The sequence below is a fragment of the Sphaerodactylus townsendi genome, linkage group LG08, assembly GCF_021028975.2.
Source record: "Sphaerodactylus townsendi isolate TG3544 linkage group LG08, MPM_Stown_v2.3, whole genome shotgun sequence".
Lineage (NCBI taxonomy): Eukaryota > Metazoa > Chordata > Lepidosauria > Squamata > Sphaerodactylidae > Sphaerodactylus > Sphaerodactylus townsendi.
In genome coordinates this window covers 77959774-77976161 of record NC_059432.1, presented here as the reverse complement: position 1 = coordinate 77976161, position 16388 = coordinate 77959774, and positions in this window count along the sequence as shown.

Below are 16388 nucleotides of genomic sequence, written 5' to 3'. Positions count from 1 at the left end.
AACCTCCTATGTCACTGCATATATAGGTATGCAGAGGTTTATACTTAAATCTGTTGATTATGAAAAAGTTGATTATGACAAAGAAACAAAGGGTGTGCTAAAAGATGACAGGGAGATTGCAGAGAAGCTGAATGAATTCTTTGCATCTGTCTTCACCCAAGAGGAGGTGAGGAAAATTCCTGCACCTGAACCATGCTTCTTAAGAGGCGAATCCAAGGAACTAGCAAAGATAGTGGTAGACAAGGAAGAAGTTCTGGCAGCAATTGATAAACTAAATGCTACCAAATCCCCTGCCCCAGATTGCATTCACCCAAGAGTTCTTAAAGAACTCAAGCATGAAATTGCTGATCTTCTCACTTTAATATGCAACTTATCCCTGAAATCAGGCTCCATCCCTGAAGACTGGAAGATGGCCAATGTCACACCAATCTTTAAGAAAGGATCTAGGGGGGACCCAGGAAATTACAGGCCAGTCAGTTTGACATCTGTTCCTGGTAAATTAGTAGAATATATCATTAAAGATAAAATTATAAAACATATAGAAAAGCAAGACCTGCTGAGAAAGAGTCAGCATGGCTTTTGCAGAGGCAAATCCTGTCTTACAAACTTACTAGAGTTCTTTGAGGGTGTAAACAGGCATGTGGATAAGGGGGAACCAGTGGACATTGTCTACTTGGATTTCCAAAAGGCTTTTGACAAAGTTCCTCACCAGAGACTACTGAGAAAACTCAGCAATCAAGGAATAAGAGGGGAAGTCCTCCTATGGATTAAAAACTGGTTGAGAAACAGGAAGCAAAGAGTGGGTGTAAATGGGAACTTCTCACAATGGAGAGATGTAGGGAGTGGTGTCCCCCAAGGATCCGTTTTGGGACCAGTGCTCTTTAACCTATTCATAAATGACCTGGAAGTAGGGGTGGGTAGCGTGGTGGCCAAGTTTGCAGATGATACCAAATTATGTAGGGTGGTGAGAACCGCAAAGGATTGCGAAGAGCTCCAAGCGGACCTTGATAAATTAGGTGAGTGGGCTAGGAAATGGCAAATGCAGTTCAATTTAGCAAAATGTAAAGTGATGTACATAGGGGCAAAAAATCCAAACTTCACATACACGCTACAGGGGTCAGTGCTATCAGTCACAGACCAGGAAAGGGATTTGGGCGTCTTAGTTGATAGTTCCATGGGAATGTCAACTCAATGCATGGCAGCTGTGAAAAAGGAAAACTCTATGCTGGGAAGAATTAGGAAAGGAATTGAGAATAAAACTGCAAAGATTGTCATGCCCTTATATAAAGCCGTGGTGCGACCGCACTTGGAGTACTGTGTTCAGTTCTGGCCGCCACATCTCAAAAAGGATATCGAAGAGATAGAAAAAGTGCAGAGAAGGGCAACGAGGATGATTGAGGGACTAGAGCGCATTCCTTATGAGGAGAGGCTGCAGCGTTTGGGACTCTTTAGTTTGGAGAGGAGACGTCTGAGGGGGGATATGATTGAAGTCTATAAAATTATGCATGGGGTAGAAAATGTTGACCGAGAGAAGTTTTCCTCTCTTTCTTACAATACTAGAACCAGGGGGCATCCATTGAAAATGCTGGGGGGAAGAATTAGAACTAATAAAAGGAAACACTTCTTCACGCAACATGTGATTGGTGTTTGGAATATGCTGCCACAGGAAGTGGTGATGGCCACTAACTTGGATAACTTTATAAGGGGCTTGGACAGATTTATGGAGGAGAAGTCGATTTATGGCTACCAATCTTGATCCTCTTTGATCTGAGATTGCAAATGCCTTAACAGTCCAGGTACTCGGGAGCAACAGCCGCAGAAGGCCATTGCTTTCACATCCTGCATGTGAGCTCCCAAAGGCACCTGGTGGGCCACTGTGAGTAGCAGAGAGCTGGACTAGATGGACTCTGGTCTGATCCAGCTGGCTCGTTCTTATGTTCTTATGAAAACTTGTCATTCTCCTTCTAACCAAGGCTAAAGTCTGTAATTTAAGGGAAGTTGCCAGAGGATGAAAGTGTAGAGATCCATGCATAATAAAGGAGCAGATGTAAAATCATATACTGTTGGAGAAAACACTCAAAAATCAGTAAAAGAAGGGCAAGGAGGTACAGCATCTTGCCATATCTCTGTCCAGCTTATTCATCATTACTATGTACAATTATGCCTTTATTTTATTCCACTCGATTAGTTTCAAACTGATTCTCCTGAAATGCTTATGTGTGTATTATTTATTTTATTTATTCATTTTTTAAGATTTGTTCCCCGCCCTTCCCCAAGGGACTCAGGGTGGCAACAACAGCTAAAACCACAATAAAATCATAAACAATGTTAAAGCAGCATTAAACCCACACATAAGATGGCAACTTACAATTTCAAAGATAGCCCTCCCCCCTCCCCCCAGGAGGCCAGAAAAGATGTTAGGAGATGTTAACCTGGCTGGTCAGTCAGTTGCTAAGAGTTCCCCTCAAAACCTCCAGCACTCAAGAGATAAGTAAGGCAAAAGAAGAGAAACAAGACAATCGGCAGCAGGCAGGGCTTATTTGACAAAGGGGAGGCTCTATTGGGGGGCCTTTCATTAACCAAAATTAACATGCTGAGGATCATGAGATTCGTAGTATTTTTTCTGCCACTTGAACTGAATTAGGAGAGTGAATAAGAACTTGCAGGGAAGCTGTGCACAAAGTGAAAATCTGAATGGTTCTCTTTATTAAAAAGACACTTGAAATGGTGATAAAATAATGTTTAAAAATGTGATGGCACTCTCAATGGGATTGGTTTTCATGGCTAACCTGAATCCGTAGCTCAAAGCATCAGGATGTGTCTCTTTTTCTCCTTGTAACATCCAAGGATAGAAATTGGTGATATGATAATATCTTATTAGGTGACTTTCCATTCTCCCACCTCTCTTCGTCATCTGGAACACTCAAGCACAATGACATCATTCAGCACTCTGAATATCCCCATATGTTACTGGGGAAACCAGGACAAGACCCAGAGACCTTTTTTTTGGTCATAGGCCCTTTCTGCACGGGCCATTAACAGTGCCCTGGGGATGGCAAAAACGCCATCCCAGGGAGCTGTCCGCACAGGGGGCGCAGCTGCTGCGCAGCCGTGCCGCCCTCGTGCCTCCTGAGCGGTGCGAAGCCGCCATTTTCCGACCTCGCTTCCCCAGAGAGGTTTATGGAAAATGGCGGCTTCGAGCCACTGCCGTGCGAACGGCAGCAGCTCGAAGGCGCCCTCCCTCCCCCCTTTTAACTGTCGGCCTACCTTCACTGCGGCCGTCCAGCGCATTGCCGAGGCCTGGGGACTTGCCCCCCCTGCCCTGCAAAGTAACACCGGAGGCCGGTCCACGCCCAGGGCAGGTAGGCGTGGTTCCAGGCCTCAATGATCTCGGATGGCACTGCAGCGGGCGGTAGGAATGTCGCACCGGGCGAAGCGGCCAGCTCTGTGGTGCTGTCTTCCTGGTTGTTCCTGGGACTGTTCGTGCAAACGGTCCCAGGGGGGTTGGGTTGGCATCGTGTATGCTCACCCAACCCCAATCGTGGCCGTGCGGAAATGGCCTTAGTTTCATAATATTTCTTCCTTCTTATGTTCCTCTTACAGAAATATATCTCACATTGAAAGCTACAAATCTGTTTGTAGTCAAGATACTCTCACATTCCCTGGGTTCAGTGCACAATCTGCATGTTTGGGCAGCAATGGGGAGACTGTCATCAATAGCATGCATCACTTCTGAGAAAATCCAGAAATTACATCAGTCATTTCTAGGAATCACCACAAACTCTATGGTTTTGGTATCAACTCTCCAGTGATTCCTAGAGAAGTATGGCATCACTTCTACGTTTTTACTGTAATATTGGATGTATTTTTAGGCTGTGTAACCTGCCCTGGGTTGTATTTGAAGGGGGGATAGAAATTTACTAAATAAACAAATAAATGGCATCCTTACATACATAATACAAGGTCCTCCTTGTATTAGATCTAACATGAACAGGAGTTCCTTACAAATGCTTGATCACATGAAGAACTATTACTTTGCTCTCTCAAAAATAGGGGACAGAGAAATGTACCCTAGCTTGTCATGGAGTATCTGACTTTTCTGTTGCTTCTCTCACATGGTTGTGGCAGTGGAACTTCTCAGTGCTGGGAAAGTTTGAATATATGGACTAGCCGGGGCTGTGTGAACTGCTAGGATGATGTGAGCATCTTTCCCTCTACCCTTCCCCCCACTCCAAAGTGCTGAGTAAAGAGAACCCTGGTGGGATTGTTGAGGAATCAGCCTTGGAGACAGAGATTAGAGTTTGCACATGAAATTTTCTGAAGTATCAAGATTAGCATTAGCAATGTGCACTGCTGATACAAGATGAAGCCCGTAGTGGTACTGTCACTGACTTCTATTGAAACTATGAATCTCATTGAGCAGTAGCCTAGGGGGCATGAATAAAAAATATATGGAAAGGAGGAAAACTAAAAATGAAAGATGCATTCAAGGCATCAAGCCCCTGAGGCTAGAAGTTGATAGCTACAGACATTAAGAAACACCGATGAAGATAGCGTTGTCAGGGTGGTAACAGATTATGAAATGCCTTTTAAGAAGGAAAAAGATTCTGCCACATGTTGAAATAAATCAACACTCACTAGGGCTCCATCGGGCTTGATTTCTTCCTCCTGCTGTAATAAGCATGCTTGATTGCCAAGGCCTGCAATTCCTGGGGCCAAATCAAAGATATAATTTTAACTTCTTTCAAAAGATGCAGCAAATGAAGCAACAGAAGAATGCAAATAAATCAATTCTGCATGCTAAAGCCCATCTCCCTTTCATGCATGCTTGGTGATAGAAAATGATTTTCTTCCCGCCCTGCTTTATCACTTGTGGTGCTATGACAAATAGATTTTTTTTTCTTACAGTAATGAAGCACAGGGGAAAAAATGTGGTGTGTTATAAATTGATTACATTTGAGATTTCAGGGTGGTTCTCACTAGCTTTTGTTGGTCTGGACCTTGACCTTGTATTGAAATAATTCTTGCATATATTAAGGGCAGTGACAAAGTGGGGCTGTCTAGAATTTTCCAGGTGCAGGTGAGTCAGGTGCTGAGTAGAGGTTGATGAAATGTCTAATGTCATATTTAGATAACCTGCATAATGCCAATAAAGGCTTTGGAATTGGATAACCTGCAAAGGAAAGCAGTTGGTGAACTATACACGTATTTACAACTTATGTCATGGTATGACTGTAGAACAGAGGGAATGCAACACACTCAATTTCGATGTAAAAACTAAAGAATCCATACTCAAACCCTTAAAAATGCCGACACCAATTCCAGCAAACCCCCCCCCCCCACTTAAAAAATAACAACAAAAACACTTGAAAGACTCTTACCTAAAGCAGCCTGGCTAGTTAATATCAGACTAGCCCTGAGAGACAAAGAAACAGGTGGGGGAGCTGGAGAAGAAAGGGTGGAGTCCTGAGAGCTGGCCAACACTTGCTTTCGATATTCCCAGTTAATTCTGAATATTTCCTGGATTTTGGGAACCCATTTTTCAGTATCCAGGTTAATCTGATATATATTTGGGAGATGCAATTATATATTCAAAAAATATCAACTGATACCAATATCAAATACCAAGGTCCACTTGACTAGAGGTGGAGCATATCTGTACTCATGTAGACATGTTTTTAATGAAGAGAAGATATATGTTTGTTTGTTTTTTAATCCCAAATTGTTAAATGATAGTAAGCTATGAGTAATCACTGGAGTTACTTGTGGAAGCTATTTAGTGCTTCTGCTTGCACAAGACTAACTGCATTAGCAAAACAATGTGATGTTTAAGTACAGGTTCATTATAGGTTGGATACTGGCCAACATGCCATTTGAGCAATTGTCTCTAAAAGGTTTTACAGAGATTGTGGAAATCACAGCGAAGTATATCTGTGTATTTATTTGATACCTGGCCTATTATATAGCTATAGCTAGCCTACACACACATGCACACGTGCGCGCGCACACACATGCACACACACACACACACACAAACATTTTTCCCAGTTAACTCACAGACACAAACCTTTAAATACAATATATAAAACAATTTCAAATAAATTCTGAATACTCAATAAAACAAACATACATATTGGATTTGGTTTGCAACATTCCACACACACTTTGAGGGGATGTGGTATGTTGCTGGTATGAGTGCCCAGAGACACTCACATGGAGAAAAATGATTATCAGCACAGAATTATACTGGATTCAGTGGGCTTAGAAATAAATGCTTACAAATGCACCATGTATGTACCAATCTACATTGTGATTTCAAAGTAAAGTATAGTATAGCATCCAACTATAGATGTTATAGGGTGGACAAATATCTATAGGGTGGACAAAGAGGAACAGATCACCATACATCAGTGTTGCCAATAAGAACCAAGTGCTTTATTTCAGTCCCAGTATTCCGTATACCTTACCTTTACCACTGAACATACAGACCTGCTTTCCTCTATCAGTATTATATAGAACTTTGTTGAAAATGCTTAGGTATTAGGAAAATTCCACCTGCAAAATTCTGTGCAACTGCCCCTCTTTCAGAAAAGACAAAAGATTTTCACTTCATATAGATCTTTACTTTATATGAAAAAAATCTTATATTTTTTGCTTACTCAGAAATATTAGAGAATCCCATCTGCTCCTTAAAGGACAAATTGTTCATAAAAAGGAGAAGCAGTTCTCAATAAAATAGATTAAAGGCTGTAATGATGGTGCCATTAATTCTCATACAATTCAATCTTGCCTTGATAAAAAGCACAAGTCCTACCTGACTATGTTTTAGAGTCTGATTTATGAAACAATCCCAGCAGCATTACTAATAGCACAGGTAGCTATCAAAGTACGCGAAATGGGTGACAGCACTGCTATTAAGCCGGAAATTCAGATTATTTGAATTCTATCACATTTTTATTTCCCATCATGTTAATTGTTGCCTCAAGATTATTAAGCAAGAGGCACCGACTTTTCAAGAAAGAGGGGAGGAAACCTCTGAACAAGAACAAGGAGTACAAAGTACCAGAAGTCTGAAATATATATATATAATTCAAAAATACAGAATAATAATGCAAAATCATCATCATAATACAATGATGATGATTATTACAAAATACATGGTTGTTTCATAATATATCCACAAGTCAAAATGACAACAAAAGATTTACAAGCCAAAGTTATGCATTTAATACTCACAAAGATCGGCCTTTGGGTAGGAGCCACAATTATTATTTTTTTGAAGTTATACTTCACTACCTGTTATGAATTTGTTCTTGACTTTCTAGCTTCCAAATTAACCAGGGCTGAGTTGTTCATGACTGATGAAGATTCATATATTGAAACAGGAACTTAGCCAGCATCCTGTCCTTTGATGAGTGTTCTTGTCCAGCTTATAAACTGTTTTACAGATTTGCCACATTGAAATTGCACAGACTTTTCATACCATGGGTTATTTTTTTACCTCTTCCCTCTTCACACACGTTCCAATTCTTATTTATTCCTACTTGGCCTGATTGAAATAGTTTTCTATATTTTTCAGCTCCACAAATTAAAATCCAAACCCTTCTTGAGGCAGTAGACCTCATGACAACACAAAGACAGAATGGACATCTTGAGTAGTTTTAGAGTTACCTGAATGCAGTTCATTGTGGTAGTTAAGACCTTTTAAGCCATGACTTAGAACCCACATATCTAAAGAACTCTTATCTACCCAAATGTCCCTATGTTCCAGTTGCAGTTACCCTTCTAGAAGTTCCCCTGCTTAGAAGGACACCTGCCATCAAGTCCAACCTATAGCTTTTCCATCATAGCTCCCACCCTATGAAACAGATAACTGCAGGAGATGAAGGGGGTCACAGGAATCATAGCAAGGCTATTGTACTTGCTAGGGCTTTTAATGGCATATAGACCGCATGTATCTGGAGGAAGGATTATTTGGGGTTTTATTTTCAACTGTGTTAATTTTAAATGTGTTTGTAAGCCACCTTGAGTCACAAAAAAAGATAGGATATAAACATTTTAATAAAATTATGAAATAAATAAGGGAATCACATTTTCTTTGAAAAGTTCCCAGAAGTAGTGTTTTGGCTGTGTGTCTTGAGATTGTCAACACCAACTTGTTCCTATCTCTTCCAAGTCCATTTTCTGCATCCTGAAATGTATATGTGGGGCATCAAATTAGAAATAGGCCAAACACAAGAATAAGCTGACATATACCGTCTGCTCTCTTTTCCTTGGTAGCCTCCAAAAATCCTCACCCTGCCAGTCAGATACTGAATAAAGTATTCAATATGTACAATACAAACATAAAACTGCTGACATTTCTGTAACTCTGGTTTTGGACTACATGAGTACCACATTTCAGCTGACAGTCATATTTTTATATATATCACAATTCCATCCACAACACACTTGTCCATTTTCTCCTTGTAAATAATTAGATGAAGTAGCACACACTGTTTTCTTCTGTCTAGAGGACAGGGGAGAGGGCAAGAATGCACCTCAACTGCCATATGTTCCCTTTCCTTATGCCAAGGTTTAAGAGGCAGGTGCATACTGTTTCATTTCAAACAAATTAATTTTATGTGGCAAGTGATGAGAAATAGGGAAACATTGAAAGGGTCAGCAGAGACAAGCATTATTTTTTAAGGGCAAAACTCTGGCCCCTTCCACACACACAAAATAATGTGTTTTCAAACCACTTTCACAACTGTTTGCAAGTGGATTTTGCCATTCCGCACACCTTCAAAGAGCACTGAAAGCAGTTTCAAAGTGCATTATTCTGCATGTGCAGAATGAGCCTCTGTCTCACATATGACTTGTTATGATGGGAAAAACTTATTTGTTCACTTACTTAATTGGAGATCCAGCATGGTGTAGTAGTTAAGAGTGGTGGTCTCTAATCTGGAGAATATAATTTGATCTCAGTGCTCTTCCACAAGAAGCCTGCTGGGTGATCTTGGGCTAATCACAGTTCTGTCTGTTTTGGGGGAGGGAAAGGAAAGGAAGGTAATTGTAAGCCACTTTGGGACTCTTGCAGTAGAGAAAAGCAGGGTATAAAACCAACTTTTCCTTTTCGGCAGCCACTATAATTCTAGTCATCACCATCTATCAAGGGGCCTTTCCCCACTTACCTTAAGCCCTGCGCTACTCTCCTCAAGTAGCATGGGGTCCCCCGGCACTCCCCACTACTGGGTGTGCATGACAACGCAGTTTCCGCCTCTCGATGCTGCCCAGCTTGTCGCTGCCCCTCAGCACGCAGCTTGGCATCCCGAGCGCTCTTGTAGAGCGCGGAAGTCATCATGGGGACGCCTTGGCGCCAAGTGCCAAAGAGAATGGCCCAGCTAGCAGCTGAGGGGAGCGCGCGGCATGGAGGTCGTGGTAAGTGGGGAAACGCCCAATGTTACCAATTATTCTCTTGGACCAGTTGCTCAACTTTGCTCCTTGTAGAATCACCAATGTGGAGGCAGTTGTGGTAGGAGATGGGAGGAATTTTACTAGATGTTCATATTTCCTTCTTTCTTACTCCTGCTCTACATTGTTGGAAAGGTGATACATGCCTGGCTGGATGCCAAAACCAACATTCATGACTTGTTCTTGGATGTCACACACTAGTGCAGAGCAACTACAGTGCAAAGGCAAATATTCCTTAGATATATATTCTTGATTACTCGATCTGTCAAAATATCAGTTGGGCCTGGCAATAGTGTGTGTCCAAATACTGTCAGGGAATCTAAATCATTACTATGCAAACTGTCCAGTTGAAACCACACTTAGATGTTCTGTGGCATGGGGAATACTGTATATCTTTATTTGCCTCTTTCAGCCTTTCTACATCTCAAATGGACAAAACTGTCCTATGGTGCTATACTGAAGAGAATCACACACTTCTAACTCTAGTAAAAGTGGTGAGTTTAGATAGGTATAACTTTACTTAGGAGGGCTCAGTTAGATTAACCCTCATAATATTCATGTATGATTTGTTATAAAACTAAAATCAAGGTTCAGCATCTGGGAAAATGTGGGGTTTCTGATGTACATTCAACTGAATTCAAGGTAGTCAGCCTCGTAAATGGAGGAGTTCCAACTCATGCCTCAGAGCTTTTATTTTTATAGCTGCTGGGAGCTGTGGAGAAGAGTCCAAGGACTGTGCATCAGACTCCTCCGCCCCCCCCCCCCGGCTCTGTTTGCAGTTTGTTTCTCTTCTGTACCTCTTAACAAGGGGGGCAGAAGTATTTGCCTTGTCTTCTAGCTCCATGCCTTCTTCAAGTCTACAGGGGGATGGCTTGTTTTCTCATCTTCTGATTGCCCCCACATCTGTACAACACTACAGGGGCCCCATTCTGGCCTGCTTTCCCCCAAGGACTTGGTAAGGCAAAGGGAGAGATTCCCCATGCCATTGTCTTCTATGGTACCTGCCAAGGCTGTCCTTGCAAGGGAAAATTTGATGGCAAGAAAGGAACAGTCATATTGGCTGAACTCATCACAGGCAAGAAGCCTGAACTCAACACCCTCCACTGCTGGAAGCTCGGGGAAAGAGTCTGCCCCCAAGGGGAAGATACATGTTCACAAGACCTTGAGAAGGCCAGCCTGACTCTTCAGCCCTGGATTGGTCTGGTGGCAGGAGATTGCCTCTTGCTCTGTCAGCCTAGCTGTCATGACTGTTGGTATCACAGTTTTGGTGCTGAAGGGTAGAATCTCCTCTGACCCTTTCCGCATGGGGCAGGTGGGGATGCAGGTGCAAACCAGGATATATGATTCTGGTGCAGCCCCTGGGCCATTCACACACTTCCATGTGGGTAGCTCTGGAGCTGCTGCAGCTTGCAGATGCACCTCTGCATGGAGGCACATCCTTTTTAAAAAACCCACCTTTTAAAAACCACAAAGCAGGTACTAGGAGTGTCTGTGGCAGCATGTGTCAGGCAGAGTTCTTTCACATTAACTACAACCTTTAAAGGGAGACACCAGGGATTATACATGGGACTGTTTGCATTTAAAGCAGCCCAGTTCTTTTTTTTTAATTGAGATCTCATAATGGAACACACAGCATATTTTAAATATACCAGGAAAGCATATCCTTTCTTCTATAAATATTTAGCATGTCTCTGGGTTTTTTGTAATAAAAAAAATCACAATTTTATTGGTATATTCTATTTTATTGGATTATCTTTTTTTCTTTCCACCATTACTTTCTAAAAAGAGGCAATATTTTGACTGCTCTTTTGCATGTTCAAATGAAAACAGTCCTGATTGCTGTGGAAGTTCAGCTTTCCTTCACTGCTGCCTGCTCTGATTTACAAAGGTGCTTGGAAGAATTTAACCCCAATATAGCATTTCGCCAGTCTTTACTTTTTCATGTTCTCTGATTCCCACTGTGTATGACACTGTGAAAACAGGGGTCAGGCCCCTATTAAGAAAGGTTATGGGAGGTTGAAAAGAAGAGGATTCAGACTACCCACTGGTATTTAAACCCTTCACTATACATACATCTAAGAGCTCAAGGACTAGGTAAAACTTGGTCATTGGTCAAAAACAAAAGAAAGTTGATACAGACCTGGTTTTATAGAAGCATTCCAAATTTAAAAGAAATTTTCAGCAGCCTGGTAGAGATATCCTAAATAGTAGCCTCTACATTACAAGTAAGTATTCTTGGGGCTCTTTTAAACAATAAAAGGAGAATAACACTAATAATACTTAGAAATCGTAATATCCGAAATATTTCAAGTACAATATTTTAGTAAAATGCAACAAGAAACAATATCCAAGCTACAACACCAGCCATTAACAACATAAGCTATCATTCCAACAATGTGCAATTTAATACCAAATCATGCAATGTTTTAGTCATTGATAACTTTACATGGTTCATCTGAATTAAAATGTAGAAGTTGGAGGCTTGCACAGAATCATCAGGTAAAGGGACCATTTGAAAATCCCTATCTCCCAGTCAGGGGACAGAAGTGGAGAGTAGGTAGGAAAAATCACCCCCTCCTGCACAGAGGCGTAGCTAGGAAAAATGGAGCCTGGAGACAAAATCTGAATTTTCTGCCCACCCCCCCCCCCACAGTTGCTCAGGTCTACCACCCAGAGCCTAGGTCTACCGCCTGGAGCTCATGCCAGTGTCCACGTCTACTGCTTGGAGCCCTCGCTGGCATCCAGGTCTACCACCTGGAGCTGGTGCTGGTGCCCAGGTCTATGTACTCCTGGGGACATGGGTTATCCCGCTGCTTTGGGAGCCTCTCTTGATAACAGCAACCAGGTTTTGTACAGTTTGGTCTGGGGGGTAGTTCTATAGGTCATCAAAGGGGTAGCCCTCATTTCCCACTAGAAACCATTGGAAACAATGGAAAATGGGGCAATCCTTTTGGGGGCCCATAAAATTGGACACCCTGAACCAAACTTCAGCAAACTTGACTGGTCTTATCAGGCGAGTCTCTCAAGCCACCCTGAAAGTTTGGTGTTGTTGCCTTAAAAACATACCCTCTGCAGGCAGAAACCCCCCAAAACACCAAAAAATCCATATTGTTAAATGGACCCGAATCAGATATTCAATTTTTTTTAGTTTCCCAATAATTTGGAAGCCTGAGAAACCCAAATTCAAATTTTATCAATTTTTTTGCCCAAAGCTATTAACTAGTCTTTTTCTTGTCTTTTAGAATTAGTAAAAAGAGATGGTCCATTTGTTTAAATGGTGGTATTTGGGGCAGATGCTATTTTTGTTGTTGCTTCGTGTTGTTGTTTTGTGAAGTATAATACTTGATTTTTTTTGGTCTTCTACCTTTCCTTTTTATTCTAGCCCTTGAAACTGCAGCGGAGTATTCTGAACAACTGATAACTTATTGTAATACAATTAATTTTTTCCAAGTATCTCATTAAAAAAAACACCAAACTGCCATTAGTCTTCTAGCATTTAAATCATTATGGAGTTTGCTATTCCAATGCAAATTAATACTGTATACAGCAGGCAGAGAACATCCTTCATTCATGTGTAAAAGGGGATCAAGGCAATGTTCTTCTTAATATAAGAATTGGGGGTTTACACAATTGTCCCTAAAACATAGAGGACATACATATGTAGTTGTATAGATAATTTATTTACAACTTTCTACCATTGAAAAACAGAGTGAAAATGAATCTAGTATTACCATGTCATAGTAAACCACCAGACAAAACAGTTTTGAAGTTTTGTAGTTTGCTGAAAAAAAAGCACCATATGGTGAACTGATAGAATGGAAACTGATAGAACTGAGCTTTCCATTTATGGATACAAATGGATAGTTTTATCAATGGAAGTAGCTATTTTCCCTGGATTTTCCATTTTCTTGATTGGATTGTCGCTCAAACAGTCTATGGACAAATGGTTCAGATGAAGATTTGGCAAACAACTGAAGGAGGATGCCACAATTATCAATCTAATTAAGCAGTAGTTACAGCCATTAAGTTAAAATCAGTTCTCTAAGATTAAGCAGATTCCTGATTAAGCATGCCTCGATTAAGTTGAGTGCATGGAATAAGCGTTTTATTATTGTGCGCCAGTGGATGTTTTGAATTGCTCAATTAAACAATTCTCAATCTCACCCCTCCCCTCCAACTACAAGGACAAAAAAGAATCACACAGTGGGTATGAGGAAAAGATAATTGCTGCAAGATACCTCTTCCTTTTGGGGAAGGGATCATTGAAACACATAACAAATCAAGATGTTCATCTCACTTTGATTTAACAAAGCAATATTCCAGTATTTACAATAACTAGTTAAATCAGGGCTTGACAGGCCAAAATGTTAAATGTATCAATACCTTACAAGCTATAGGGGGAAAGAAAGGCTATTGTGAATGCTGAGCAGAAAGAAAATCCCCATTGTTTTATAAATGTTATGTATTTATTTGAATGTCAATATAGCACTTCTTGAAATTCTTTCTCCCTCACATTCTCATTTATGTTTTATCATAATATTTCCCTCTTGTTTGCTCTGCTGATACTGATTATCTTGATTTATGATCACAGCTAGAGCAGCTAAAAGAGCCAATTTTTTTCCATATTACAACACTGAGACTAAATAGGTAAAATAATAATAATAAAATAAAAACTGCTGGATGAAGGAAAATAGATTTTCTCAGCTGCAGCACTGATTATAGACTGGGTTTCATCAAACAGCAAGGGATATAATGACCTCTCAGCTATCTGTCCTTGTAAGAGATAGCAACATTCGCTTTCATCTCCAGCAGAGCATTTAGAAATGGTAATGCCATTTTAGAGTGATTTAGTATAAAACAAAAGCAAAAAGGGAAAATGTTTGGTACGATCACTCAATAGAAAAGAGAGAGCACAATATTCACCTAATGTAATGTTTCTGTTGTCCACATTAAAATACTCATCATTTGAAATGCAACAGACATGCTTTTTTGCTATTCATAAATATGACACCATCAAGTTCTTACATGGTGTAAATGCAGCACATGGTATATCAACTGAGAATGAAATTTTGTTCCACTTAAAATCAAGTGGGAAAATTAATGTTCATAATTATGTTTTAATTTCTGCTTAATTTTTGGTCATTCAAAAAGGCATACAATATTATAACAGTTAACAGTACAAAATCACACAACTGTTTAGGGAAAATATAATTTAAATATTAATTCCAAAACCACAGAATGTTAACATTTTTTTAAAAGCTTAAGTTGCATTGGATGGATCTTCTAGGAGATGGGTTCCCCTAGTACCGCTTTCTTTCTTGCCCATAAGAGCTGATAATGATGCTTCCCTGGTTACACAACAAAAGAAAAAAGAGGGAATAACCACAAACAAATTTAATTAAGAACTAAAAAAGTTTAAGACAATAGAAATATGGTCTCAATATCTATAGGTTATTTTCCCTGATTCCAATAGTTAGGCCAGGTCATTGCAATATACAGTTGATGCTACCCACATTCAGAGATACCAGATTTAAAATAATTTTGAAGATTCCAGTTGTTTGGACAATTAGTATAGAAATCCTTAGGTCACTTCTTAAATCTTTCTCAATTGTACAAGAGAATAAATCAATTTCTGGCTTGGATTTTTATACCAACTGTTGAATGTGTGTTTTTTTAAATGTTACATTACTGACCACTGAGGAAGTCTGCAATAGCTGAAATGCATATTTCATATGCTGTTGGTCATTTGGTATTTTCATCAGCTTTTTGTGAAACAACACCTCAATGTATACTAGGGGGTTAATATGCAAAATAGGTTGGGATCTGATCAGAGGCATTTTGGGGGGAAATGGCACCGGTGGGCGCCTTCTCCAGGCACCCCCCTGCCTCACCCTGTGCTCTGCCCGCAAGCTCGGGGTGAGTGGCTCAGGGGCAGCAGCAGCTCGGACGGGGGCCGTAGTAGCAGGCTGGTAGGCTGGGTAGGATTAGAGTGACCTGGATTTGCTGCAACTTCATTAAATCAATAAGCAGCTGAGGTATCTATGGATTGGGGGAGGAGTCTGACCAAAGAGATGAGGGGATCTAACCAGTCTAAGGGCCAAAGAAGCAAACTCTCTATGTGTAATGTCATCTTATTTAGGGCACTGCCCATTATAGCGAATGGCATTGATGAATATCTCTCAGCACATTATTAGTGTTCAGGCAAGGAAACAAGTATAGCGAGATAGGATCAGGTTGGGTCCACTTAGATTATGACACTAATGAGGTTAGATTTAATTAATTTGTGGTTTAAATTGTATTGTTAAACTGTAGCTTAGCTCAAAATGTTGTCTGGAGTATTCATAAGGAGTGCTGTATTTGAAATCAGAACTTAATATCTACAAACAGCTTTTATTTCAAAGGTCCTCCTTTTTTTGCACAAATCTCATTAATTTTGGTGAGATGCTCCAAATGTATTGTGTTCTGTCATCTTAACCATTTTTTTTTAAAGGCAAACTTCACTTTAATTATACCCCAGCAAGGAGGATTACAAATCCATGGTCCATTGACATGTTTATAACTTAAGGCATTTTGCAAACTTTTTTTAAAAAAATTGATTCTCTCCTCCCATAGATCACTCGAATGGAACTGGTACACTCAAAGAACCTCATCTATCGAGATGTCAAGCCGGAGAACTTCCTCATCGGTCGGCAGGGAAACAAGAAAGAACACGTCATCCACATAATAGACTTTGGGTTGGCCAAGGAATACATTGATCCAGAAACACAAAAACACATACCCTATCGGGAACACAAGAGCTTAACAGGAACAGCCAGATACATGTCAATCAACACGCATCTTGGCAAAGGTCTGCTTTGTTTGACTTGGTATCATCTGTGATGCTTTGCTTCTTTGCGTTCTATAGAATACTTTGCACCCTTAACCATTTACTGAAG